The sequence below is a fragment of the Anomaloglossus baeobatrachus genome, chromosome 11 (genome assembly GCF_048569485.1).
Source record: "Anomaloglossus baeobatrachus isolate aAnoBae1 chromosome 11, aAnoBae1.hap1, whole genome shotgun sequence".
NCBI classification, from domain to species: domain Eukaryota; kingdom Metazoa; phylum Chordata; class Amphibia; order Anura; family Aromobatidae; genus Anomaloglossus; species Anomaloglossus baeobatrachus.
In genome coordinates this window covers 152,522,877-152,550,582 of record NC_134363.1, presented here as the reverse complement: position 1 = coordinate 152,550,582, position 27,706 = coordinate 152,522,877, and the positions used below count along the sequence as shown (strand labels likewise).

Below are 27,706 nucleotides of genomic sequence, written 5' to 3'. Positions count from 1 at the left end.
CCTCCGGCGCCTATCCAAGCTGGCGAGCGGGTTACCGGTGGGAAGCCATCGGGCCGAAAACACACTACAGGTGCAGGGAAAGGCAGCCACCGCCAACCTACCGGGAGTGACCACTGCAGCCGGCTGCGGGACCCGTCTATCCAGCCGTTTGTTTTACCAGAGACTCCGTATACATTATTGGCTGAGTGAGTACCACCGTGCCGTCTGGCACCGCACTGCCCCCGCGACCCTGCACCCCACCAAACCCTGCCATCCACATTCCAGTCACCTCACCGGGCCCCGGGACCACCAAACCCCCCCCTACCCACGGAGGGGAGAGAAAACATCTCGGCTGCTCCCTGTCATCGCTCCCGGGATCCCCATCCAGAGCAGCGGTGGTGTCCCAACCTCACCACAAACCGTGGGTAGCGTCACGGATCGACTTCCCAAACCCCAAAATCTATCCCCTTTCACTCATGGGCGAGGAGCGCCGCTCGAGTCCCCGGATCCGGCCCACCGCTCGAGCCACTGAGCAGCAGGCAGCAGCAGCGCCAGACCCGTGCGTGGTGAGCGCAGCGCCCCCCTCCCCGGCCGCGACAACTGTGCCATTTTTAGAGCAAAATATTGCTGTAAATTACTCCAGTGAAGAGTTAGTGGTTGAAGGAAAAGTGTCCATACTAACTAGTGATTTGTGTGTAATTAAATGGGCTGTCTACTTTCTGATGACATTTCTCCAATGCCAAAGAAATGAGCACAGTGGTTCATGCAGTATCATAAAAGGGATATTCCTATATATACTTAAAGGGAACCAACCAGTAGGATTTTCATATATAAAGTAAAGCCAGTGCTATACTGGTGCTAGGATGCTGATTCTATACACACCTTTTGTTCAGAGATTGGATGTTTTATTTCAGAAATATGTGCAAGTAAAGTTCCAGCAATGCACTACTATTTGATTGACAGGTGCAATAGCAAGGGAATATGTGGGTCAGGTCTTGTGATCTATTGCTGCCCCTGAATTAAAGTCTATGACGGCAACAGGGGTAAGAATGCCAGGCAGGCGAACAGGGGCAGGAATAGATAGCAAGACCCGACCCACATATTCCCTTCCTGTTGCACCTGTCAATCAAAAAGAAGTGCATTGCTGGAACTTTACTTGCACAGATTTCTAAAATAAGACCTCCAATCTCTGAACAAAAGGTATGGTTAGATTCAGCATCCTAGAGCCAGTATAGCAATGGCTTTACTTGATATATGAAAATCCTGCTGGTTGGTTCCCTTTAATTTATCAATACTGAAGGCTCAAGATGGCCGTGTTCGGCGCTGTGCTCAGCAATCTTCGACAGAATCTAATTGCCCCACAAATACTACCCTAATGTAGGCCAAATACGCCAATATCAAGGTATTCGGTCACTAGTCTAATATGTATTGTGATAGTGGGCAGTGGATAGTGTCATTTTTCGGACTGCCTATCCTTTTGCTAAGGCTGGAGTCACATGAGCAAATGATAGACTGATTTTCATCCAGAAGTGTAGGATGGGTGAAATCCGTTTAGTATTCTGTATATCATGCGAGTGTTTATTATTTTCTCGTCTAGCATCTGTATGCCATGCATTTTTCTTCTCAGCAGCTATCATTCAACAATCATTTAAACTGCTCCTACAGCAAACAGGTGAGATGCATTTTAAGGCCTCATTCACACTTCATTTTTTTTTTTTTTTTTTCACCATACGAAAAAATAAAGGACTGTCTTCCAACAATGAGCTGGCTCTGATTTTCATTGGGGTTTGGTCCGTGTCCATTTTTACTCTCAGTGAACAATTTATTTTTTTCCTGTATGCAAAAAAAAAAAAAAAAAAAAATTTGGACTGTGTGCGCTCGCTGCGTTTTTTACCGCGTTTTTGGGCTCAAAACTGCATAACTTTGCTTCCCCAGCAAAGTCTATGAGATTTCATTTTTGTTGTCCGCACAGTGCAGTTTTGTTTTGCTGCGTTTTTGTGCAGAAAAACAAATGGTCATGTCAATTCTTTCCTGCGTTTTTCCACCCATGCAATGCATTTGAAAAACGCAGTGATCAAAAACGCAGCAAAACGCAGTGATCAAAAACGCAGCAAAACGCAGTGATCAAAAACGCAGCAAAACGCAGTGATCAAAAACGCAGCAAAACGCAGTGATCAAAAACGCACCAAAACGCAGTGATCAAAAACGTAGCAAAACGCAGCGATCAAAAACGCAGCAAAACGCAGTGATCAAAAACGCAGCAAAAGGCTATGTGCGCACAGTGCGTTTTTCGCAGCGTTTTTGCGCGTTTTTCGGGTGCGTTTTTGGCTTCAAAACTGCATGACTTTGCTTCCCCAGCAAAGTCTGAGTTTTCAATTTTGCTGTCCGCACACAACTGTTTTTTTAAGCTGCGTTTTTGAGCTTAAAAAAAAATGGACATGTCAATTCTTTCCTGCGTTTTTCTGCGTTTTCCCCCCATGCAATGCATTGGAAATCCGCAGAAAAACGCAGAGATCAAAAACGCAGCAAAACGCAGCCAAAAACGCACCAAATCGCGGTAAAAACGCATGCGTTTTTTGCCGCGGGTGCGTTTTTAGCGGCCAAAAACGCACAAAAACGCAACGTCAAAAAAACGCAGTGTGTGAACTTAGCCCAACGCAATGCGTTTTCCCCGCTGCGTTTTTGCCACGGGTGCATTTTTAGTGGCAAAAAACGCACAAAAATGCAGCGTCAAAAAAAAAAAAAAAAAAAAGCAATGTGCGCACATAGCCTTACAAGGTTCTCCTACCCATTAAGCAGAAAAAAGTGCATGCACAGCACACGGTTGAAACACAGATGCCATTTTTTGTTGGTTTTTCAAGGACTTGCATTGGCCAATTTGATCCATGACGTCTCCATTGTTTAAAGACAAAAAAAAGCAGGCATCGCCACCTAATCTTAGCTCAAAAATTTAAGCCCTAGTTGTGCAGCACATTCTCCTGTCGTAGTCCCCCAGTCCCTCGAGGAACACTCGATTCCATTGATTATTTATATAGTTGCTGTGCATCAGCAAATTGACTGTAGTACGTCCAGTCTGATTCACTAAGATCGTCATCTCTACCGATTTCGCCTACAGTGAATCAGAGCAGAGTACAGTTAAAAAAGTATCTGCTTATTACTTATATACATTCATCTTTAATCAATATACAGTTATGGCCGAAAAAGTTGGCACCCTTGAAATTGTTCCAGAAAATGAAGTATTTCTTCTAGAAAATTATTACAGTTACTCATGTTTCGTTAAGGGGCGGAACGATTGCCGTTGCAGGGCTTGCAACCGGGATTGGGCCCGGGAGTGCAAGGATCCCGCCGGCCCCAACCCCTGCTTCAGCTGGCTGTGCGCCCAAGGCTGCAGATCCAGCTGAAATGCATCACGGTGCAGAGACTCGTCGGGTCCCTGTACTGCAATACACTCTGCCGGCCATACAGAAACCAGCAGCTTTAAGCTGTGTCCCAGTGACTGAGGGCGGCGCATGCAATAACGTTATGCGTTGCAATAGCACAAACACAGATGAAAGCTGCCGGCCACTGTGTGTTGGCTACACAGGAGGACACAGTGCAACGTGGGAAGCAGAGATGGTGAGTACAATGTTATTTTTTTGCATTAGAACGAGATATATTTTCCAGTATGGGCTCATATATACCAGGAGGAGGACAGTAGCTAACAGGAATGGGACTGTATGTTCTAGGAGGGGGATAGTATATACCAGGATGGGCCCAGCAGGGGAACAGTTTACACCAGGAGGGCCCCAGGAGGGGGAGAGTAGATACCATGAGAGTGACAGTATATACCAGGAGGGGCCCAGGATGGGGACATATATCAGGATGGTTACATATATATCAGGAAGGGGACATTTTGTTTTACCAGGATGGGGTTATATATACACCAGGATGTGGGCTAGAATGGGGAACATATATGCCAGGATGGGGGACATACTTACCAGGATGGGGAGCATATATACCAGGATAAGGGACATTACTACATAATGGGGGGGGGGACAACTCGTATGTCTTTATAGGATTTGGAATGCTAAATATATACATATACATACATCTGACCAATATAAGGAGGAGGCCCAAGTCCAAATTTTGCATCAGGGCCCATCGAACTCTAATTACGCCACTGCTTTTGTCATATATATATATATATATATATATATATATATATATATATATATACAGTTAGGTCCAGAAATATTTGGACAGTGACACAATTTTCGCGAGTTGGGCTCTGCATGCCACCACATTGGATTAGAAATGAAACCTCTACAACAGAATTCAAGTGCAGATTGTAACGTTTAATTTGAAGGTTTGAACAAAAATATCTGATAGAAATTGTAGGAATTGTACACATTTCTTTACAAACACTCCACATTTTAGGAGGTCAAAAGTAATTGGACAAATAAACCAAACCCAAAAAAAAAATTTTTATTTTCAATATTTTGTTGCGAATCCTTTGGAGGCAATCACTGCCTTACGTCTGGAACCCATGGACATCACCAAACGCTGGGTTTCCTCCTTCTTAATGCTTTGCCAGGCCTTTACAGCCGCAGCCTTCAGGTCTTGCTTGTTTGTGGGTCTTTCCGTCTTAAGTCTGGATTTGAGCAAGTGAAATGCATGCTCAATTGGGTTAAGATCTGGTGATTGACTTGGCCATTGCAGAATGTTCCACTTTTTTGCACTCATGAACTCCTGGGTAGCTTTGGCTGTATGCTTGGGGTCATTGTCCATCTGTACTATGAAGCGCCGTCCGATCAACTTTGCGGCATTTGGCTGAATCTGGGCTGAAAGTATATCCCGGTACACTTCAGAATTCATCCGGCTACTCTTGTCTGCTGTTATGTCATCAGTAAACACAAGTGACCCAGTGCCATTGAAAGCCATGCATGCCCATGCCATCACGTTGTCTCCACCATGTTTTACAGAGGATGTGGTGTGCCTTGGATCATGTGCCGTTCCCTTTCTTCTCCAAACTTTTTTCTTCCCATCATTCTGGTACAGGTTGATCTTTGTCTCATCTGTCCATAGAATACTTTTCCAGAACTGAGCTGGCTTCATGAGGTGTTTTTCAGCAAATGTAACTCTGGCCTGTCTATTTTTAGAATTGATGAATGGTTTGCAGCTAGATGTGAACCCTTTGTATTTACTTTCATGGAGTCTTCTCTTTACAGTTGACTTAGAGACAGATACACCTACTTCACTGAGAGTGTTCTGGACTTCAGTTGATGTTGTGAACGGGTTCTTCTTCACCAAAGAAAGTATGCGGCGATCATCCACCACTGTTGTCATCCGTGGATGCCCAGGCCTTTTTGAGTTCCCAAGCTCACCAGTCAATTCCTTTTTTCTCAGAATGTACCCGACTGTTGATTTTGCTACTCCAAGCATGTCTGCTATCTCTCTGATGGATTTTTTCTTTTTTTTTCAGCCTCAGGATGTTCTGCTTCACCTCAATTGAGAGTTCCTTAGACCGCATGTTGTCTGGTCACAGCAACAGCTTCCAAATGCAAAACCACACACCTGTAATGAACCCCAGACCTTTTAACTACTTCATTGATTACAGGTTAACAAGGGAGACGCCTTCAGAGTTAATTGCAGCCCTTAGAGTCCCTTGTCCAATTACTTTTGGTCCCTTGAAAAAGAGGAGGCTATGCATTACAGAGCTATGATTCCTAAACCCTTTCTCCGATTTGGATGTGAAAACTCTCATATTGCAGCTGGGAGTGTGCACTTTCAGCCCATATTATATATATAATTGTATTTCTAAACATGTTTTTGTAAACAGCTAAAATAACAAAACTTGTGTCACTGTCCAAATATTTCTGGACCTAACTGTATGTGTGTGTTTATTTCCTTTCTACACTAGTACAACAGAAAAAAAAAAAAATATTGGACATAATTTAACACAAGATTCCAAAAGTGGGCGAAATTGTTGGCACCGTTCTAAAATTGTGGATAAACAGCTTTGTTTCAAGTGTGTGACACTCGTTCAAACACACCTGTGGCAAGTAACAGGTGTGGGCAATAGGAAGTAGACAATCATACTCATCAGACCTTGAATGGGACGCTGAGGAATGCTAGGACCGGTGGTGGAATGCATTGAGGACCTGCGGTGGAACGCACACACACACACATCCGGTGATACCGTACTGCTCCGGGGACCTGGAAAGCGAGGACCAGCGCTGGAATGCATCAAGGACCTGCGATGGAATGCATCGATCATTCCACCACAGGTCCTTGGGATCCACTGACTGCCAGTTCCTCGGAGTAGTACAGTATCACCGGATGTGTGTGTGTTACACACCATTTCCTTGATGTGTTCCACCACGGTCCTCGCGTTCCTCTGCATCCCGTTTGGGGTCTGTAGAGTACGATTGCAGGCTCTGTCTTCTCTCTTTTGGGGGTGTCTACTTTCTTTAATGAAGTGTCCTGCAGTATCTTTAACTTTTTTAGCTGCATGGACAATTCATTATTGAACCACAACTAGGCTTACTCCAAAAACTCCTAGGGCTTATTTTCAGGGTAGGACTTATTTTGGGGAAAACACGGTATTTGGGCTTACACGTATGGCAGAAAGGCCCAAAGGATACCTAGTGGGTCACAATGGAACCTTACGTACATCTTGCGGCTTTATGAAGACCTCTTCCAACATAGACAATGTTAGGCCCCATTCACACATCCGAGTATCATATATGTGTTCTAGCCTTGTTGTTTTGATGGCGGAACACATACACACTGTAGCCTATGGACAGGTTCACGTGTCTGCTTTTTGTATGGATCAAAAAAAAGCAAAAATGTCTATTTTTGACCCTATTTGCTCATAAAACTAAAAGCACATAGTTGTGATCCAGGGCCCAAGTTTTACAGCAATACATAAACACCCCATATAGGAATCCATAAACACCCCATATAGGAATCCATAAACACCCCATATAGGAATCCATAAACACCCCATATAGGAATCCATAAACACCCCATATAGCAATCCATAAACACCCCATATAGGAATCCATAAACACCTCATATAGCAATCCATAAACACCCCATATAGGAATCCATAAACACCCCATATAGGAATCCATAAACACCCCATATAGGAATCCATAAACACCCCAAATATAGCAATCCATAAACACCCCATATAGGAATCCATAAACACCTCATATAGCAATCCATAAACACCCCATATAGCAATCTATAAACACCCCATATAGCAATCCATAAACACCCCATATAGCAATCCATAAACACCCCATATAGGAATCCATAAACACCCCATATATAGGAATCCATAAACACCCCATATAGCAATCCATAAACACCCCATATAGCAATCCATAAACACCCCATATAGGAATCCATAAACACCCCATATAGCAATCCATAAACACCCCATATAGCAATCCATAAACACCCCATATAGCAATCCATAAACACCCCATATAGCAATCCATAAACACCCCATATAGCAATCCATAAACACCCCATATAGCAATCCATAAACACCCCATATAGCAATCCATAAACACCCCATATAGGAATCCATAAACACCCCATATATGAATCCATAAACACCCCATATATAGATCCATAAACACCCCATATAGCAATCCATAAACACCCCATATAGCAATCCATAAACACCCCATATAGCAATCCATAAACACCCCATATAGCAATCCATAAACACCCCCTATAGGAATCCATAAACACCCCATATAGCAATCCATAAACACCCCATATAGCAATCCATAAACACCCCATATAGCAATCTATAAACACCCCATATAGGAATCCATAAACACCCCATATAGGAATCCATAAACACCCCATATAGGAATCCATAAACACCCCATATAGGAATCCATAAACACCCCATATAGGAATCCATAAACACCCCAAATATAGCAATCCATAAACACCCCATATAGGAATCCATAAACACCCCATATAGCAATCCATAAACACCCCATATAGCAATCCATAAACACCCCATATAGCAATCCATAAACACCCCATATAGCAATCCATAAACACCCCATATAGGAATCCATAAACACCCCATATAGGAATCCATAAACACCCCAAATATAGCAATCCATAAACACCCCATATAGGAATCCATAAACACCCCATATAGCAATCCATAAACACCCCATATAGCAATCCATAAACACCCCATATAGCAATCCATAAACACCCCATATAGGAATCCATAAACATCCCATATAGCAATCCATAAACACCCCATATAGGAATCCATAAACACCCCATGTAGCAATCCATAAACACCCCATATAGCAATCCATAAACACCCCATATAGGAATCTATAAACACCCCATATAGGAATCCATAAACACCCCAAATATAGCAATCCATAAACACCTCAAATATGCAATCCATAAACACCCCATATAGCAATCCATAAACACCTCAAATATGCAATCCATAAACACCCCATATAGGAATCCATAAACACCCCATATAGCAATCCATAAACACCCCATATAGCAATCCATAAACACCCCATATAGGAATCCATAAACACCCCATATAGGAATCCATAAACACCCCATGTAGCAATCCATAAACACCCCATATAGCAATCCATAAACACCCCATGTAGCAATCCATAAACACCCCATGTAGCAATCCATAAACACCCCATGTAGCAATCCATAAACACCCCATGTAGCAATCCATAAACACCCCATATAGCAATCCATAAACACCCCATATAGCAATCCATAAACACCCCATATATAGGAATCCATAAACACCCCATATAGCAATCCATAAACATCCCATATAGCAATCTATAAACACCCCATGTAGTAATCCATAAACACCCCATATAGCAATCCATAAACACCCCATGTAGCAATCCATAAACACCCCATATATAGGAATCCATAAACACCCCATATATAGCAATCCATAAACACCCCATATAGCAATCCATAAACACCCCATATAGCAATCCATAAACACCCCATATAGCAATCCATAAACACCCCATATATAGGAATCCATAAACACCCCATATATAGGAATCCATAAACACCCCATATAGGAATCCATAAACATCCCATATAGCAATCTATAAACACCCCATGTAGTAATCCATAAACACCCCATATAGCAATCCATAAACACCCCATATAGCAATCCATAAACACCCCATGTAGCAATCCATAAACACCCCATATAGCAATCCATAAACACCCCATATATAGGAATCCATAAACACCCCATATATAGGAATCCATAAACACCCCATATAGCAATCCATAAACACCCCATATAGCGATCCATAAACACCCCATATAGCAATCTATAAACACCCCATATAGCAATCCATAAACACCCCATATAGCAATCTATAAACACCCCATATAGCGATCCATAAACACCCCATATAGCAATCTATAAACACCCCATATAGCAATCCATAAACACCCCATATATAGGAATCCATAAACACCCCATATAGCAATCCATAAACACCCCATATAGCAATCCATAAACACCCCATATATAGGAATCCATAAACACCCCATATAGCAATCCATAAACACCCCATATAGCAATCTATAAACACCCCATATAGGAATCCATAAACACCCCATATAGCAATCCATAAACACCCCATATAGCAATCTATAAACACCCCATATAGCAATCCATAAACACCCCATATAGCAATCTATAAACACCCCATATAGCGATCCATAAACACCCCATATAGCAATCTATAAACACCCCATATAGCAATCCATAAACACCCCATATATAGGAATCCATAAACACCCCATATAGCAATCCATAAACACCCCATATAGCAATCCATAAACACCCCATATATAGGAATCCATAAACACCCCATATAGCAATCCATAAACACCCCATATAGCAATCTATAAACACCCCATATAGGAATCCATAAACACCCCATATAGCAATCCATAAACACCCCATATAGCAATCTATAAACACCCCATACCTACACCGCTGAAAATAAAGGGAAAAAATATACCTGGAGAGCGAGGCCTAACGTGCCAAAGCTTATGCTACATGAGCAATAGTCGTTTTTCCGCGTTCACACCAAGGTATTTTCGTGTAACAATACATACAGCCTTTTAAACAAAAAATACGGCTTCATTTCCATGGCTGCATTTGCTCTGGTGATACTGTAGCAAACTGGATCCAACATTTCCATTTTGAAGAGTATGCAAATTTAAACAAATGAGCTTTCTTTAGCTGATAAACACAGCTGTGACGAGTTCCTGGTAATGGTGCCGGGCAGGTCTAGCGAGATGCAATATATCAGAGGGTATATCCACCAGAAGTAGCGGTTTTACCGCACATCAAGTATCTATCATGAATTGCCGCACAATCTAAGCTCATTAAAACCGCAAAGAACATAACCTAGCAGCAGTCCTTTCAAAAACAGTCGATCTACATGTTGCTGTAAAGTTCATGGAAACACTTGGCCTGCGCGTTTCGTAAACTCGGGTGCCGGCCCTTGGATTCCTTTCCAAGCACCGCAACTACAACAGGAATGTCCTTGTGGAACTAAGGGGAAACCTTTTCTCCTTCCCCTCGTTAGTGCAAAGTATGAGATCTGATCTGGCTTATGAGAAGGAGACCTGACAAGCCAGTCTGGCTGCCAGTGAGGAGGGCAGATCAAAGTGCACCTGCTCAGGACCTCACCGTTTTACATAAAGGACCAAAGACAGGGGCTCTGGCCCAGGGGACATTTGGCCCCAGAGCAGTCTATGGGAGCCCTCTAAGGCTGTTTTCACACTTGTGTTGTTTTGCATCCATTGCCTTGAGGAATTACAGTAATCGGCATAATATTTAGCAGGAATCCGTTTTTTCCCCATAGACTTCTATTAGCGATGGATTGTGACTGATGGCCTTGCGTTGCATCCGTCGCGTGACGGATCAGTCGTTTACTGACTGACCCTCAGGGTACTTTCACACTTGCATTTTTTTCCATCCATCACAATCCGCCCTTTTGGAAAACAGCGGAATCCGTTAACGGATTCCGCTGTTTCCCATAGACTTGTATGTATGATGGATTGTGCCAAAAGGACCTGCGTTGCTTCCGCTGGGCGACGCTGCGTTGCTTCTGCCTGCCAGAAGCAACGCAGCATGTAACGTTTTTTTGAGCAGTGGAATCCTTAGGATTTCACTACGCATGCTCCCTCTGGCTCCCTGCACCCGTAACCAGGGTACACATCGGGTAACCAAGCAAAGTGCTTTGCCTAGTTACCTGATATTTACCCTGGCTACGTGTGCAGGGAGCCCGACACTTCCCCGCTTGGCTTGGCCCCCTTCCACACTCCACTCCGCATGTACACACACACACACACCTGTCCTCAGTGCCATGGCCCCGCTCGGCTCCACCCACCCCGCACTCCGCCCCCCGCACACATTCTCGGCGGCCAAACGATCAGCTGATCACCCGGTGACCGGCTGCTGTGAGCGATCAGCTGATCAACCGGCAGCCGGGTGATCAGCTGATCGTTCACAATAGTCTGTCGCCGGCAAAACTGTAAAAAAAAAGCTGATTCCGTTGTTTTTGTACTATCCGTTGCATTACTCTATGCAACACATATGTTGCAACCGTCACACAACGCAATGCAGCGGATGCCGTTCAATGCAAGTGTGACACTAGCCTCAGGGGGAGCAACACTGAATGTAACGTTTTGTAGCGGCAAAAAAACGCACTCCGCAGGATTCCGTCACAATCTGTCACAAGCTATAATAGCTGTCTATGGTGCTGGATTCCGCCGTAATCCGTCACATGACAGAATCCAGTGCTGGATTCCGTCATTCTCTACTGAGCATGCCCAGCATGTTTGACACACCCACTGAGATATCCCAAACACAAACAGATCACAATGGATCCATCAAAAAAACGGACACACAAAGGATGTAAGGCTAGTTTCACACTTGCGTTGGGTTGAATCCGCTGGGTCCGTTGCTGTGTCGTTTTGACGCATCCGTTATTTTTGTGTTGTCAACGGATGCAACGAGTCCATTATTTCACAAGAATGCGTTAGCTGATTCCTGTGAAATAACGGACCCGTTGCATCCGTTTGGCGTCCGTCTAACAGAATGCGTCGGCTCATTTTTTTCCATTTTTTTCATTCTGGTAATGCTCAGTTGAAATGAGCAGAATCCAGCGGCGGATTCCGTTATAAAGCACTTTGCAACGGGATCCGCCACCATAGGGATCCATTATAACTATTGATGGATGTAATGGAATCCGCCGCTCGGCGTCATTTTAACGCAAGCAATTAACGTTACATGCTGCGGTCCTTCCGCTCAGCGGAAGCAACGCAGGTACTTTTGGCACAATCCGTCATCCATACAAGTCTATAGGAAACAGCGGAATCCGTTAACGGATTCCGCTGTATTCCAAAACGGCGGACTGCAACTGAATATGTGTAAAAAATAAAGTTGTAAGGGATCCCATGAGTATAGTAAATGTTCTTGACCATGGGATTTTTTTTCCTATGGGGAATAATTGAAGTCACGACGCCATTGATTGTGAATAGTACTAGTCGTCATCGTGTAGCCTTATCATGGAGGTTAATTACTAACTTACATGTCATGAATAGGAGCCTATGACATCGGAACGTGGCAGATTTTACATGTATGGAAAACAGGTTGTGGACTAAAGAGAGGAGACGCGAGGCAGAAATACTCATACACAGGATACTTTAATAATCCAGTACTACGATGTGATACATTAGTGTCTCCCCGTGTCATAGAAACAACCCTCCAGGTGTTAGGGGATGCATGAAGATGGAAGACCACCTCAGGGTGCATCTGTCCCCACGGCATATGAGCAGTGCAGACTTATGGGGTTCACCCCCCCCCCTGTATTTTAAGCCTTTTATCAAATTAATACTGTTGCCCCGTGTGCTCCTATCCGATGGTGTCCATGCTGTCACACTACATGTGTCTGCTGCCCAGTGACAGCCAATCTCCAGCACACTTCTGCTGCCCAGTGACAGCCTCTCTCCAGCACACTTCTGCTGCCCAGTGACAGCCTCTCTCCAGCACACTTCTGCTGCCCAGTGACAGCCTCTCTCCAGCACACTTCTGCTGCCCAGTGACAGCCTCTCTCCAGCACACTTCTGCTGCCCAGTGACAGCCTCTCTCCAGCACACTTCTGCTGCCCAGTGACAGCCTCTCTCCAGCACACTTCTGCTGCCCAGTGACAGCCTCTCTCCAGCACACTTCTGCTGCCCAGTGACTGCCTCTCTCCAGCACACTTCTGCTGCCCAGTGACAGCCTCTCTCCAGCACACTTCTGCTGCCCAGTGACAGCCTCTCTCCAGCACACTTCTGCTGCCCAGTGACAGCCTCTCTCCAGCACACTTCTGCTGCCCAGTGACAGCCTCTCTCCAGCACACTTCTGTTGCCCAGTGACAGCCTCTCTCCAGCACACTTCTGCTGCCCAGTGACAGCCTCTCTCCAGCACACTTCTGCTGCCCAGTGACAGCCTCTCTCCAGCACACTTCTGCTGCCCAGTGACTGCCTCTCTCCAGCACACTTCTGCTGCCCAGTGACTGCCTCTCTCCAGCACACTTCTGCTGCCCAGTGACTGCCTCTCTCCAGCACACTTCTGCTGCCCAGTGACTGCCTCTCTCCAGCACACTTCTGCTGCCCAGTGACTGCCTCTCTCCAGCACACTTCTGCTGCCCAGTGACAGCCTCTCTCCAGCACACTTCTGCTGCCCAGTGACAGCCTCTCTCCAGCACACTTCTGCTGCCCAGTGACAGCCTCTCTCCAGCACACCTCTGCTGCCCAGTGACAGCCTCTCTCCAGCACACTTCTGCTGCCCAGTGACAGCCTCTCTCCAGCACACTTCTGCTGCCCAGTGACAGCCTCTCTCCAGCACACCTCTGCTGCCCAGTGACAGCCTCTCTCCAGCACACCTCTGCTGCCCAGTGACAGCCTCTCTCCAGCACACCTCTGCTGCCCAGTGACTGCCTCTCTCCAGCACACCTCTGCTGCCCAGTGACAGCCTCTCTCCAGCACACCTCTGCTGCCCAGTGACTGCCTCTCTCCAGCACACTTCTGCTGCCCAGTGACTGCCTCTCTCCAGCACACTTCTGCTGCCCAGTGACAGCCTCTCTCCAGCACACTTCTGCTGCCCAGTGACTGCCTCTCTCCAGCACACTTCTGCTGCCCAGTGACTGCCTCTCTCCAGCACACTTCTGCTGCCCAGTGACTGCCTCTCTCCAGCACACTTCTGCTGCCCCAGTGACTGCCTCTCTCCAGCACACCTCTGCTGCCCAGTGACTGCCTCTCTCCAGCACACTTCTGCTGCCCAGTGACTGCCTCTCTCCAGCACACCTCTGCTGACCAGTGACTGCCTCTCTCCAGCACACCTCTGCTGCCCAGTGACTGCCTCTCTCCAGCACACTTCTGCTGCCCAGTGACTGCCTCTCTCCAGCACACTTCTGCTGCCCAGTGACTGCCTCTCTCCAGCACACTTCTGCTGACCAGTGACTGCCTCTCTCCAGCACACTTCTGCTGACCAGTGACTGCCTCTCTCCAGCACACTTCTGCTGCCCAGTGACTGCCTCTCTCCAGCACACTTCTGCTGCCCAGTGACTGCCTCTCTCCAGCACACTTCTGCTGCCCGGTGACTGCCTCTCTCCAGCACACTTCTGCTGCCCAGTGACTGCCTCTCTCCCGCACACTTCTGCTGCCCAGTGACTGCCTCTCTCCAGCACATTTCTGCTGCCCAGTGACTGCCTCTCTCCAGCACACTTCTGCTGACCAGTGACTGCCTCTCTCCAGCACACTTCTGCTGCCCAGTGACTGCCTCTCTCCAGCACATTTCTGCTGCCCAGTGACTGCCTCTCTCCAGCACACTTCTGCTGCCCAGTGACAGCCTCTCTCCAGCACACTTCTGCTGACCAGTGACTGCCTCTCTCCAGCACACACTCTCCAGCTGATCACACTCAGCTGCTCCCAGTCGCTCCATGCAGCGGCGTGCTCCGGCCGGAGCGCTGCGTCGTGACGTCGCCTCCTCGGCCCCGCCCCCTCCTTCCTGATTAGCTCCGCCCGCTCGTGCGTGGGGTTTCCCGGCGCTGTCCGCAGGGTTACCGCGCCCATCTCTGCTCGATGGCTGTGTGATCTGGCGGACGGCGCTGTGTGCGGGCTTTTTCCGCTCTTAGTCTTCGGCGGCAGCAGCGCGGGCTCCGGACACCACATCCAACCGAGGAAGGGGGATTATTTACCGGAAACCGAGAGGAAGAAGCAGCGTCCGCCGCCCTCCCGTCACCGCCCAGCACGTCTCCTGCTCCCCTCACCCCCGTCCCCCCCTCAGGCCGCCCTTCACCTCCTGTAGTGTCGGAACACGCCGCGGGCCTCCGGGGGAAGGAAGGCAGGAAGGAGAGCGCGGAGAGCAGCCCCCGGGGCGCGGACACACCGCCGTGGATGGTCACACATCGGCCGCAGAGCAGGTAACACCGACCCCTCCCCCACTACCCCTTTAAGACATCCGATCCGTCGCCCGATACGATCGTGTGGGCAATCGGAAATGGCCGAGTGATCGGTGCAGACCCCTGATCGGTGCAGACGGCTTCCTTATCCCCCCCACCTTCTCCTTATATTAAAGATTTAAGCTCCCCTCCCCCACCGGCTGTGCAGGGAGGAGGAGGAGGGGGGCTGTTTCCTTCTTTCTGCCCTGCTGTTTGTGATACATTGTATTTATACATAAGGTGACATTGTACGTCCAGGTGGATACATTGTATCTGCGGATCTGTGCAATCCGGGGGGCGGCCGATGGAGGATCGTGGGTGCAGATTTAGTAATCCTAGGTGGGTGGGGGTGTATTAGAGGGCACAAGCCTGGGAGGAGGAGGAGGAGGTGTAGGAGGAGGGCTCACTGGAGACATTTTGTTAGATTCTGCTGTTCCTTATTTACATGGCTGTGAGATTTGCTGCTTATGTTTTTTTTTTCCCTTTTTAATTAGATTAGTAATCTATCTAATCCGGCCAATTATGCCGCGTGTATAATCCGCGATTGAGCATGACCGTCCACGTCCTGCATTGGAGACGGTGGGTGCAAAATAATGGGGGATTCTATTTTTTTTTAACCCCTGCAAGGGAAGGCAGCAACATCTGAATATATCTGTATATACAGAGGAGCGGAGCCCCCCCATCAGGGTAGGCCCCCCCAGGCCCCTGCCGGCCATGGATGACAAAATGCCGGAAAGCTGCCTGTTAACCCCTGTTTTCCTGCTGACCGATTCGCTGCCATTTTTAGGCCTCCCCTGGTTGATCGTCGTGTCTATAGGTTATACGGATTGTGGTGCTGGACCCACAAATGCAGAATGGCAGGCTATTAACCCCTCTCTGCCTGTAGATCGGATGCACCCCCCTCTCCTTCTGGGTCACTGCCATTTTTAGGCCTCCCTTTTCCAATTGGTGTGCATATGGACTGTGGTACCAGACGATGGAGAATACCAAGCTATTAACCCCTCTCTGCCTGTAGATCTGATGCACCCCCCCTCTCCTTCTGGGTCACTGCCAGTTTTAGGCCTCCCTTGGCCAATTGGTGTGCATATGGACTGTGGTACCGGACGACGGAGAATACCAAGCTATTAACCCCTCTCTGCCTGTATATTGGATGCACCCCTCCTCCTCCTGGCTCACTGCCGTTTTTAGGCCTCCCCCCCGGTCGATCGGTGTGTATATACACGACATACGGACTGTGGTACCGGATGACAGATGCAGAATAGCCGGTCATTAACCCCTTTCTGTCTGTAGATCGGATACAACCCTTTCCTCCCGGCTCACTGCCATTTTTAGGCCTCCCCTGGTCAATCATTGTGCATATAAGACGTACCCGGGCAACATATGTATAATAGCAGGCTATTAACCCCGTTCTGTCTGTAGATCAGATGTTCCCCCCACCTCCTTTTGGCTCACTGCCATTTTTAGGCCTCCCTTGGCCGATTGGTGTGCATATGGACTGTGGTAGCGGACGACTGAGAATAGCATGCTATTAACCCCTCTCTGCCTGTAGCTCAGATGCACCCCCCTCTCTTCTGGCTCACTGACATTTTTAGGCCTCCCCCGGTCGATCGGTGTGTGTATATACGACATACGGACCGTGATACCGGACGACAGATGCAGAATAGCCGGTCATTAATCCCTTTCTGTCTGTAGAACAAATGCACCCCTTTCCTCCCGGCTCACTGCCATTTTTAGGCCTCCCCTAGTCAATCATTGTGCATATAAGACGTACCTGGGCAACAGATGTATAATAGGCTATTAACCCCGTTCTGTCTGTAGATCAGATGCACCCCTCCTTCACGACTGCCATTTTTAGGCCTCCCCTGGTCAATCATTCTTCATATAAGAGATACCGGATGACAGATGCAGGATAGCAGGCTATTAACCCATTTCTGCCTGTAGATCGGATGCCCCCCCCCCCAATATTCTGGCTCACAACTATTTTTGCAAAACATCTACCCCCCCCCCCCCCCAACCTCCCCGGTCGACAGTGCATAAGAGGTACTGGACAACAAATGCATAATAGCCGGCCATTAACACCATACTGCCTGGAGATCATATGCACCTCCCGGCTCCCACTGCCATTTTTAGGCCTCCCCCTGGTCGATTATTGTGGATATAAGATATACTGGGAGACAGATGCAGAATGGCAGGCTATTAACCCCTTATCCCCATGGTCGATTGTTGTGGATATAAGACATACTCTGCGACAGATACAGAATGGCAGGCTATTAACCCCTTGTAGATCATATGCGCCCCTTCTTCCGACTCTCGCTGCCATTTTTAGGCCTCCCCCCACCCCCTTGTAGATTCTTGTGGATATGACATACCGGGCGACAGATGCAGAATAGCAGGCTATTAACCCCTGTCTGCCTGCAGAACGCACTCCCTTCCTCCCAGCTTTCACTGCCATTTTATTTATTTATTTTTTCTTTAGCCGCTCATTTTGCTTATCTTCCCTATTGGTCTCTGTGTATTTCGTTGGACAGGAAATTGTAAAATGGGGAAGCTGCCTGGTAACTGTTAAATCCTGCCCCCCTACATGATGGGCAGTCACTATACAGCCCAGGCTGATAACAGCTGTATAATCCTTATCAAGATGCCACTTTTATCTTTGTGCCTGGGGGAGAAGGGCAGCTTTTTTTTTTTTTGCTTTTTTTTATGCCTTTTGCAATGCAGAAGGGGAGTGGTTAACCAGAAATACTAGAAGGTGTCTGCTCCGGAGTGGTGAATGAATGGGAAGTGTCAGACCCTGGGCCCAGTTACTGCAACAAGATGGCGTCTCTGCCTCTCGTTTTACATGTTAAACTCCTTTTCCTTGTGTGACAAGGCAGAGCCTCGTTTCCCGTCTTGGCCTTGCAGCTCCCTTAGTTACCATTTGCAGGTTTCGGCACAGAGCAGGCTGGGCTTTTTCTTCCGTTCCGTGTGCACGGCTGTTGTTATATATATATATATATATATATATATATATATATATATATATATATATATATATATATATATATATATATATATATATATATATATATATATATATATATATATATATATATATATATATATATATATATATATATATATATATATATATATATTAATATTATATAATAAAATATATATGTAAAAATAGATATTTTATATATATATATAATATATTTTACATATATATTTTTTTATTTATAATATATATATCTATATATATATCTATCTATATATCTATATATATAGATAGATATATTATAAATAAAAAAATATATATGTAAAATAGATATATTTTATATATATATAAATAATAAATAAAATATATATGTAAAAAAAATAAATATATATATATATATATATATATATATATATAATAAAATATATATGTAAAAAAATATATATATATGTGTGTGTGTGTGTGTGTGTGTGTGTGTATATATATATATATATATATATATATATATATATATATATATATATATATATATATATATATATATATATATATATATATATATATATATATATATATATATATATATATATATATATTTTTTTTTCTCTTGATTTCTATTTCTGGTCTCCCTTTCTCTTCCACCACACAATGCCGGTGGGAGGAGTACGTATCCACGATTGGGAAATATAAGCCCTGCACGCAGATATGGTGTGCGCTGCCTGCAATAATTTTCAGTCCCCCCTACCCCTTGTGCTTGGATCTGATTGATATGTAAATCTGCAATAATCGCCGCTCTCATACATTGATTTATATCAGTATGGAGTAGATCAGCGCCGGGTCTCTGGGATCCACTACGTTGTGTAAGTTTATATTGTCATGCACTGATATCTGTGGCTTTTAGTCATTGTCTCTTTTTTTTCCTATAGTTCTAATTATATCAATGCAGGGCGCCTATTAAGGTTTCGGGGTAACATATACACCCATAGATTTCAATAGGGGCATTTAGATCTTGGCTGTCCTTTTGAGTCTTCAGTTTTGTAGGGTAAAAAAAAAAGAAAGTTTTCTGCGTCATTTTATTTCTTTATTTTTGCACGGAACATGGCGAAAACTTGACGGAATGTTCCCACTTATTTTGAAATACAAATGGAATGTTGTTCCACATTTTTATCTATTCTTTCTAGTCTATGGTTCTGGGTGCACAATCATCGGGGAAACCAGAGCTCTTAAAATAATAAAGGGGTTTGTGAATTTTAAAAACATGGATTTATGGGTGTTCCAATGAAATAAGTGGAAGAGTCATTATGGTGTTTTCTTTTTTTTTGGATGGGGGTTAATGGGTGTCCCAATCAAATAAAAGGAAGCAACGCGTCTTTTTTTAGAGGGTCATTTTTCAATTTTAAAAAAATAAATAAAAAAACATGCTAAATTCTGACGCAGATGTGAACATGGTCTAAGCCAAGGATTGCTGACTGTGGACTGAATCCTCCTATTCTGTCATAGAATATGCTTTTTTTTTTTTTTTTTTGCTGAGCTCAGGATTGTTTTTCTATTATTATTTGTAGGCATGCACACTCATTGCACAGCCTGGTTTTCCGTTAAAGGGAATCTGTCACCGGGTTTATGCCACCTAATCTGAGATGGGCATAATGTAGGGGCAGCAATCCTGATTCCAGCAATCCTGATTTCAGTGATGTGTCACTTACTGAGCTGCTTGGTGTAGTTTTGATAAAATCATTCTTTAATCAGCAGTAAATCATTACAGGATTACTTGGTGTGCTGCATAGGGGGCAGAGATCCTGATTCTAGTGTTGTCACTGTGCTGCTTGGTGTAGTTTTGATAAAATCATTCTTTAATCAGCAGTAGATCATTACAGGACTACTTGGGCGTGCTGTAGGTAGTCCAGCATTTCATGGACCTGCAACAGAGAAAACATTGATTTTATCACAATGACAGCAAACAGCTCAGTAAGTGATACATCGCTGGAATCAGGGTCTCTGTCTCTACATTATGCTGTTCTCAGATGGGGAAGAAAGAAACCTGGTGACAGATTCCCTTTGAAAAAGTAATATAATATGAAAGCCCTAGGCCCGGAAAAGTACCTTTGCTTCTAAATTCTGCATTGTTGTCCACGCTTGTATAAATATTGGGGAAGGCTTGTTTTCGGTTATGTCACCATTTCAGACCTGCAGTTTAGACCTAGGCGTTGTAGAGTTGTTAACCACAACTGACACCCAAACCCACAATCGGCAGCCTCGCACGGATGGATCGACTTTTAGTTGAGAAGCAAAATAATAATGTGGGTTTTCTATGATTTTAAAGGAGCATCTGTTTCTTCCTATAGGCTGGGGTTGCTGGAAAACTGGTCGGGTGGCCAAAATTTGCAGCGTGCTGCTCTTAGATTGCAACACACTGCATGTAAGTGGGGGGGCTCGTTGCAACTTGCAAGGTATTGCGACAGTCGGAACCAGTTGGATTATTTGCAACTTGTCGTGGTACCTCAGTGTGACCCCATTCAGTTGCAACATAAAAAATAATGCAGTCGCCTAATGAAACTTGTGCATTTTCATTAAAGGGGTTCTAAAGAAATTTCAATCCAGAAAGTGCACAATTCCTTTTGTTATTGCATCTGCTATGAGTCTCAGATTTTGGGCTGGTGCAAGAATGCGGCTGTTTTCCTAATTCTGTACAACCCAATGAAATAGTCTTGTTGGCTGGGTGACTTCAGTATTGCGGTTGGCCTATGGTTCCTATTCAGTTTCGAAAAATGGTGTGTTTAATGGAGGTTAAAGGGTTAGACCTGCATTGCCTACTGCATTGGTATAAGGAAGATGCACTCGTGGGTGCTTGATGTTGTGCACAAGTCCCGGCAGGTGTCTGTAGACGTGATGTCGCAGGCCATGTTCACCTCTCGATGTGGAAGTGGTCCAAGCGGGATTCTCCCTTGAAAAGTGCCAATATCGGTGGTGCGATCTCATGCCCGCCATCCTAGATCTGCCCAGCAGCATTCCTCTGCCGCAAAATACATAGTTTTCCTTTTGAGATTGTGTCCATCCAATTCCTGAGTGCTCCCTTTATTAACCTTGCATGGAATCCCACAATGTCTTACCTGCTGTTTTTATCTGCTCGATTTCTAAAACTTAATGTGGACAAAACTGAATTTATCATCTCCATCTCTCCCCCCCCCCCCCCCCACAGGCCTATCCATCTGAGTCAATGGCTGAGTCCTGCAAACTCGCCGCCTCGGGGTAACACTTGACTCGTGTCTCTTCTTCAAAGCCACATATCCAAGCCCCTTCAAACTCCTGCCGACTCCCAACTCACAAATGTTTCCCGGATTTGTACATTCCTTAACCAAGATTCTGCAAAAACACAAGTGCGTGCCCTCATTATCTCCCACCTCGACTACTGCAACCTCCTGCTCTGTGACCACCCCTCCAATCTAGCCTACACTTTGCTGCCCGACTAATCCACCTCTCCCCTGCTATTTCCCGGCATCTCCTCTCTGCCAATCTCTTCACTGTCTTCCCATTGCCCAAAGAGGACATTTCGAAACCCTAACCATGACATACAAAGCCATCCATAACCTCTCTTCTCCATACATCTGTGACCTAGTCTCCCGGTACCTACCTGCACGTAACCTCAGATCCTCACAAGATCTCCTTCTCTGCTCCCCTCTTATCTCCTCTTCCCACAATTGCATACAAGAATTCTCCTGTGCCTTCCTCGTACTCTGGAACGCTCTTCCCAAACATATCAAACACTCACCTACTGTTGAAACCTGAAGACCCACCTCTTCCGACAAGTCTACAACCTGCAATAACCCTCAGTCCACTGTACCGCTGCCTGACCAGCTCTACCCCCACCTACTGCACATTCACCCATCCCCCCCCTCAGTCCACTATACCGCTGCGCAACCAGCTCTACCTTCACTTACTGTATCGTCACCCATCCCCCTCAGTCTACTATACCGCTGCATGACCAGCTCTGCCTTCACTTACTGAACCCGCACCCATCCCCCTAGCTCCACTATACTGCTGCATGACCTCTGCCCTCCTCTATTGTACCCTTACCCATCCCCCTCTATCTATTGTACCCTCACTTCCCTATACCGCTACACGACCAGCTCTGCCCCATCTACTGTATCCTCACCCATCCCTTTCAGTCCACTATACCACTGTACGACCAGCTCTGCCCCCATCTACTGTATCCTCACCCATCCCTTTCAGTCTACTATACCACTGTACGACCAGCTCTGCCCCATCTACTGTACCTCACCAATCCCCCTCAGTCCATTATACCACTGCACGACCAGCTCTGCCCCCATCTACTGTACCCTCATCCATCCCCCTCAGTGCACTATACCACTGCGCAACCAGCTCTGCCCCATCTACTGTACCTCACCAATCCCCCTCAGTCCATTATACCACTGCACGACCAGCTCTGCCCCCATCTACTGTATCCTCACCCATCCCCCTCAGTCCACTATACCACTGCACGACCAGCTCTGCCCCATCTACTGTATCCTCACCCATCCCCTTCAGTCCACTATACCACTGCACGACCAGCTCTGCCCCATCTACTGTATCCTCACCAATCCCTCTCAGTCCATTACACCCCTGCACGACCAGCTCTGCCCCATCTACTGTATCCTCACCAATCCCTCTCAGTCCATTACACCCCTGCATGACCAGCTCTGCCCCCATCTACTGTATCCTCACCCATCCCCTTCAGTCCACTATACCACTGCACGACCAGCTCTGCCCCATCTACTGTACCCTCACCCATCCCCTGTAGACTGTGAGCCCTTGCAGGCAGGATCCTCCTGTGTCTTGCATTCCTTCTTTTTATTATGTACACCCCTTTTCACATGTAAAGCGCCTTGGAATAAACGGTGCTATAATAAGTAATGCTGGAAAATGTCGCTTCTACTGGCTGAAGTGCTATGAAATCCACATTGAACCATGTATTGCTAGTTAGAGTTGCAGGCTCTGGTTTAGTTTTCTTCATGTTCCGGTGTTTATCGGTCGTATGAGACTTGTGCAGCGCTCCGTGTGCTGCAATATAATGGCGAGGTGAGCCTGTGTAATCCATGCGAGGCTGCAGGATGGGCCTACAGGACTGGGCTGCTATTAATGCATGAGCTGCTGATGTCAGGAACACCCGAGACTGGAAATTCTTCAAGATATGCCAACCATACAGTGACTTTATTGTAATATGTATCTATATACTACTGACTTACTCTATTGAGGACTGTACGGTTCTTTTCTTGTATTTTCTATGGGCTGCGACTGTCTTCCATTGCTGCAGGACAGGAAGCCTTATTGTAAGATTAGGAGGTCTGTCAAACTGTAGGATTAGATCTGTTAATACGGGGATCTATAAATCTGACCATCGTTTTCCCTCCATAACGATGCTACTCACACGGTCCTCATAATTTCCCATTAGATTGCAGTGAATAGTTTTCTGTTACCTGATTTGATTTCTTCATGTGAATATGTATCTGCATGGATGTAAAAGGTCGGGTGGTCCTGTCAAAATCACAGGGGGCAGCTGATATCTAATGTATGTGGCCTATTACCCCCCCTCCCCATATTAATGTGTAATAGAAGCAGCAGAGACCTTCACATTAAAGAGGCCGTAACGGTCCCTAAAAACTAAATAGATGTTTTAGGCTTTACTGCCTGCGAGCGCTGCTCTGAAGGTGCAAGGATCCGTCCATCGTCAGTCCTCTGGTGCTGCAGAGGCGAGCAGTATGGGGGAGCGCAGAGCATCCGGGGGATGGGATCGGTGCGCTCCTGATGATGGAACATTGGAGTATCCCTTTAAGCATGCATTTTAGTCTGTACTGGTTCCAGTTCACTGACATTCCTGGTCATTCCTTGGGCCACATTACCAGTCGGGCTTGGTTAGCACTCATTTTTCTATATATTGCACCTCCATAATGTATACCCTCGTCGTTGTCCACTTTCCGTCTTTTTGATGTTTCTTTGTCATGACCCTCTGTGGGCTGGATGGATGCACCCTTTCTCCATTTTTCTTGAGGTTCTTCACATTCTAGGTGTGATTTTATAACATCCAGGCAGATGCTGGACCTGAACGCGTGACTCACGGCGAAGGAGACAAACTGCGGTGCTAATATTAGCCCACCAGATACTCACATCTTTTTTTGGGAAGGTTTTAAATCCAGTTTTTGGGGTACCTTTTTATGATTGGAAGGGTTAACCTGGCATTGTGCTCTAGAGTCTGCCTCCAATATTGCCTGGTCCAAAAATAATACTCAACCTTTTTTGAAAGAGGTGAAATGGAATCCAAATGTATAGCTTTATAGGTGATTGATACATCCAGGGATGCGAGTTGAATAACTTTTTTTTTTCGTTTTTTTTTTTTTCTTTTCCTTGACCACTTTCCCCATTGGGGAATAATGCAGAACATAATGTGACACCCCCCACTTCCCCCACACACCCTTTCCGATTTAGCTGGACAATGTGTCTTGAGTAGCAAACTCTGTCCACAGGTGATCACCTACTCAATTCATCACATTAGCATGGATATCATGACTTTATAGATGAATCATGTCTCTTGTCTGATGTACGATGGTCCTGCATTTATTAATTTTTGGATCGCAATGAATTGTTGAGCCTCTTAAAATTAAAAAATAAAACCCGCCGACTACGGAGAACAGAGCCACCCCTCTGACTGTTGTGCACCGCAGCGACCCCCTAGGTGAGCATTATAAAGTGACTTTTATGTTCTACACAGCGGCCTGGGCTCTTATATACAGCATGTTAGAATGCTGTATACAAGAGCCTGGTAGTGGTTGCTGCAGCTTATAGGCTCCAAAACTGGTGACAGGTTCCCTTTAACTGGATGTGACCAATTGGGGGTGTGTCCCTACTGTCCAATCAGTGCCCCATCACTGCCTAGGCTCACAGAGGATTCCTAATATCCATTGATTCACACATTTCCAGGAGGAATAACAGGGGGGATGGTGCAACACACAACTCAATGGAAAGAAGCTTCAGAATTGATATTACATGGAGAATACAATCCTATATGTCTATAGACCATGTCAGGGGGGAGGGGAGACAGATCCTGCCAAAAATTACAATTGAGCTGTTCTGGAAAGTGCAGAGGAAGCGCCCATTAAAATGAGAATCTGTGGAAGTGAGAAGGGGTGTCTGGGGAGGAAAGGCTCGGGATGGTATAATTTAATTAAAAAGTATGTATGAGTGGTGAATATATGTATGAGTGCATATGTGTATGTATGTGTGTTAGTGTGAGTGAATAAATATATATATATATATATATATATATATATATATATATATATATATATATATATATATATATATATATATATATATATATATATATATATATATATATATATATATATATGCGGCCCTTTCTAGTTATTTCCGTAGCAGGGCTGCAAACAGAGTGTGACCAGAAGTCCTTCTCAGGACTATTGTAGTTGTATACAGGCAGGCAGGGTATAGCGTCGGAGTACAGGAGCAGAGTCCTTCTCAGGACTATTGTTGCTCTATACAGGCAGGGCAGACAGGGTATAGCCAGGTCGGAATACAGGCTAGTGACCAGAAGAGTCCTTCTCAGGACTATTGTAGCTGTATACAGGCAGGCAGGGTATATAGCCATTCCTAGTGGTGACTGTGACGCCCTGGGCAAGCCAGGGGTCACAGGTCATCACACCACCACACCCTACACCCCAGTTAGGAACATCAAAGCTAACCCAAAATCCTTGTTGCCTTCCTCCAGGGGCTGATGTCCACACCAGGGGGTGGGCCAGGCGGTTGGCTCCGCCCACCGAGGAGTACACAGCCCTGGAGGCGGGAAGAACCAGGCAGATTAGCTCAGGGGGAGCTTGAGTGCGGAGCTAAGTGGAGGAGTAAACAAGTAGTGAAGTGAAGGAAGTAAAGTGGTAAAGGAGGCCAGTAAGAGTGGTGACAGAGAGGAAAGAGTGTAAAAAGCCTGAAGTTGGTCCAGCTGTGTGCAGGACAGAGTCAGCAAGGTCAGCAACGGTGGTGATTGTCCGAAGGGGTGACCGTTTGGAAGTTCCTGGAAGGACCGCGGACGGGTGGTGGCCCGGCGGTCTGGAGCAGTGTACAAAGGACAGTCAGCACCAGGGCAGGGGCCTCTCGGACCCCGGCAAGGCTAGGAGTCGCCATAATTTGCCAAATCCGTCAGTGAACGGGACGTCAATCCCCCAACAACCAAGTCCCGATTGAAGGCAACAGCCCAACCATTACAGTAGAGACACCGCCAGGGTACCAGTTTCTAAGGGCCAGCGCCTGCGGGCAAAGAGTAGAGCTCCTCCGGTCCAGCTTGAAGCCGGGGAGCGGGTTACCGGTGGGAACCCATCAAGACCGTCAACAACATCAGGTGCAGGAAAAGGGACATCACCGTCACCTACTGGGGAAAGCAAGTGCAGCCGTCCGTGGGAACAGTCTTTCCAGCCGTGTGTTTTACCGAGAACTGTGTCCACGTCTCAGGCTGAGTGAGTACCACAGTGCCGCAAGGCACAGCGCTGCCCCCGCGTCCCTGCGCCCACCAGGCCCTGCATCTCCCACCTCTTCACTGGGCCCTGGGATCACCAACCCCTACCCACGGAGGGGCAACACAACAACTGGCTGCTCCATACCATCCTTCCCGGGATCCCCATACAGAGCAGCGGTGGTGTCAACAACTCACCACAACCGTGGGTGGCGTCACGGACAATAACCAATCCCTACACCTAAAATTCCCCCTTTCACTCACGGGCGAGGAGTGCCGCTCGAGAACCCCCGGGATCCGGCCCACCGCTCGAGCCACCACTGAGCAGCAGCAGCCGGACCCGAGCAGGGGGGTGAGCGCAGTGCTGACACCCTCCTCCCTGCCCGCGACAACTTGGCGTCACGAACAGGATCTTACCGCTCTGCCGTCTGGTAGAGGTGCGCCTTGTTACCGCCGGAGGTGTCCGGCAGAAAAATTTCAGAAGCCGCCATCTTTGGCGCGAAAAGTTCCCGCTCGAGCGTCTTCTCGAGTAGCAGAGGCGCGAAGGCCAAAACCCCGCCCCGAGAGAGGAGGGGCCGGGGAGAGCTAAGGGGGACGCGATGGCGGCTGGCTGCATGTAAACGCAGCTATAAAGGCAGGGACGCCAGGACTCTGCAGCGATACTGGGTTCCTGGAAGACCTCGTTATCAA

At 46.4% G+C, this 27,706-nt stretch overlaps 1 protein-coding gene across 1 annotated transcript in view; it reads left to right on the top strand.

Moving 5' to 3' along the window:
- Positions 1 to 15,135: 15,135 nt before the first annotated feature.
- GNB1 (G protein subunit beta 1) overlaps positions 15,136 to 27,706 on the top strand; it is a 78,878-nt gene continuing 66,307 nt past the window's right edge. The window contains exon 1 of the mRNA XM_075328940.1: positions 15,136 to 15,509. The gene's annotated coding sequence lies outside the window, so the exon portion shown is untranslated. The remainder of the gene's footprint in view (positions 15,510 to 27,706) is intronic.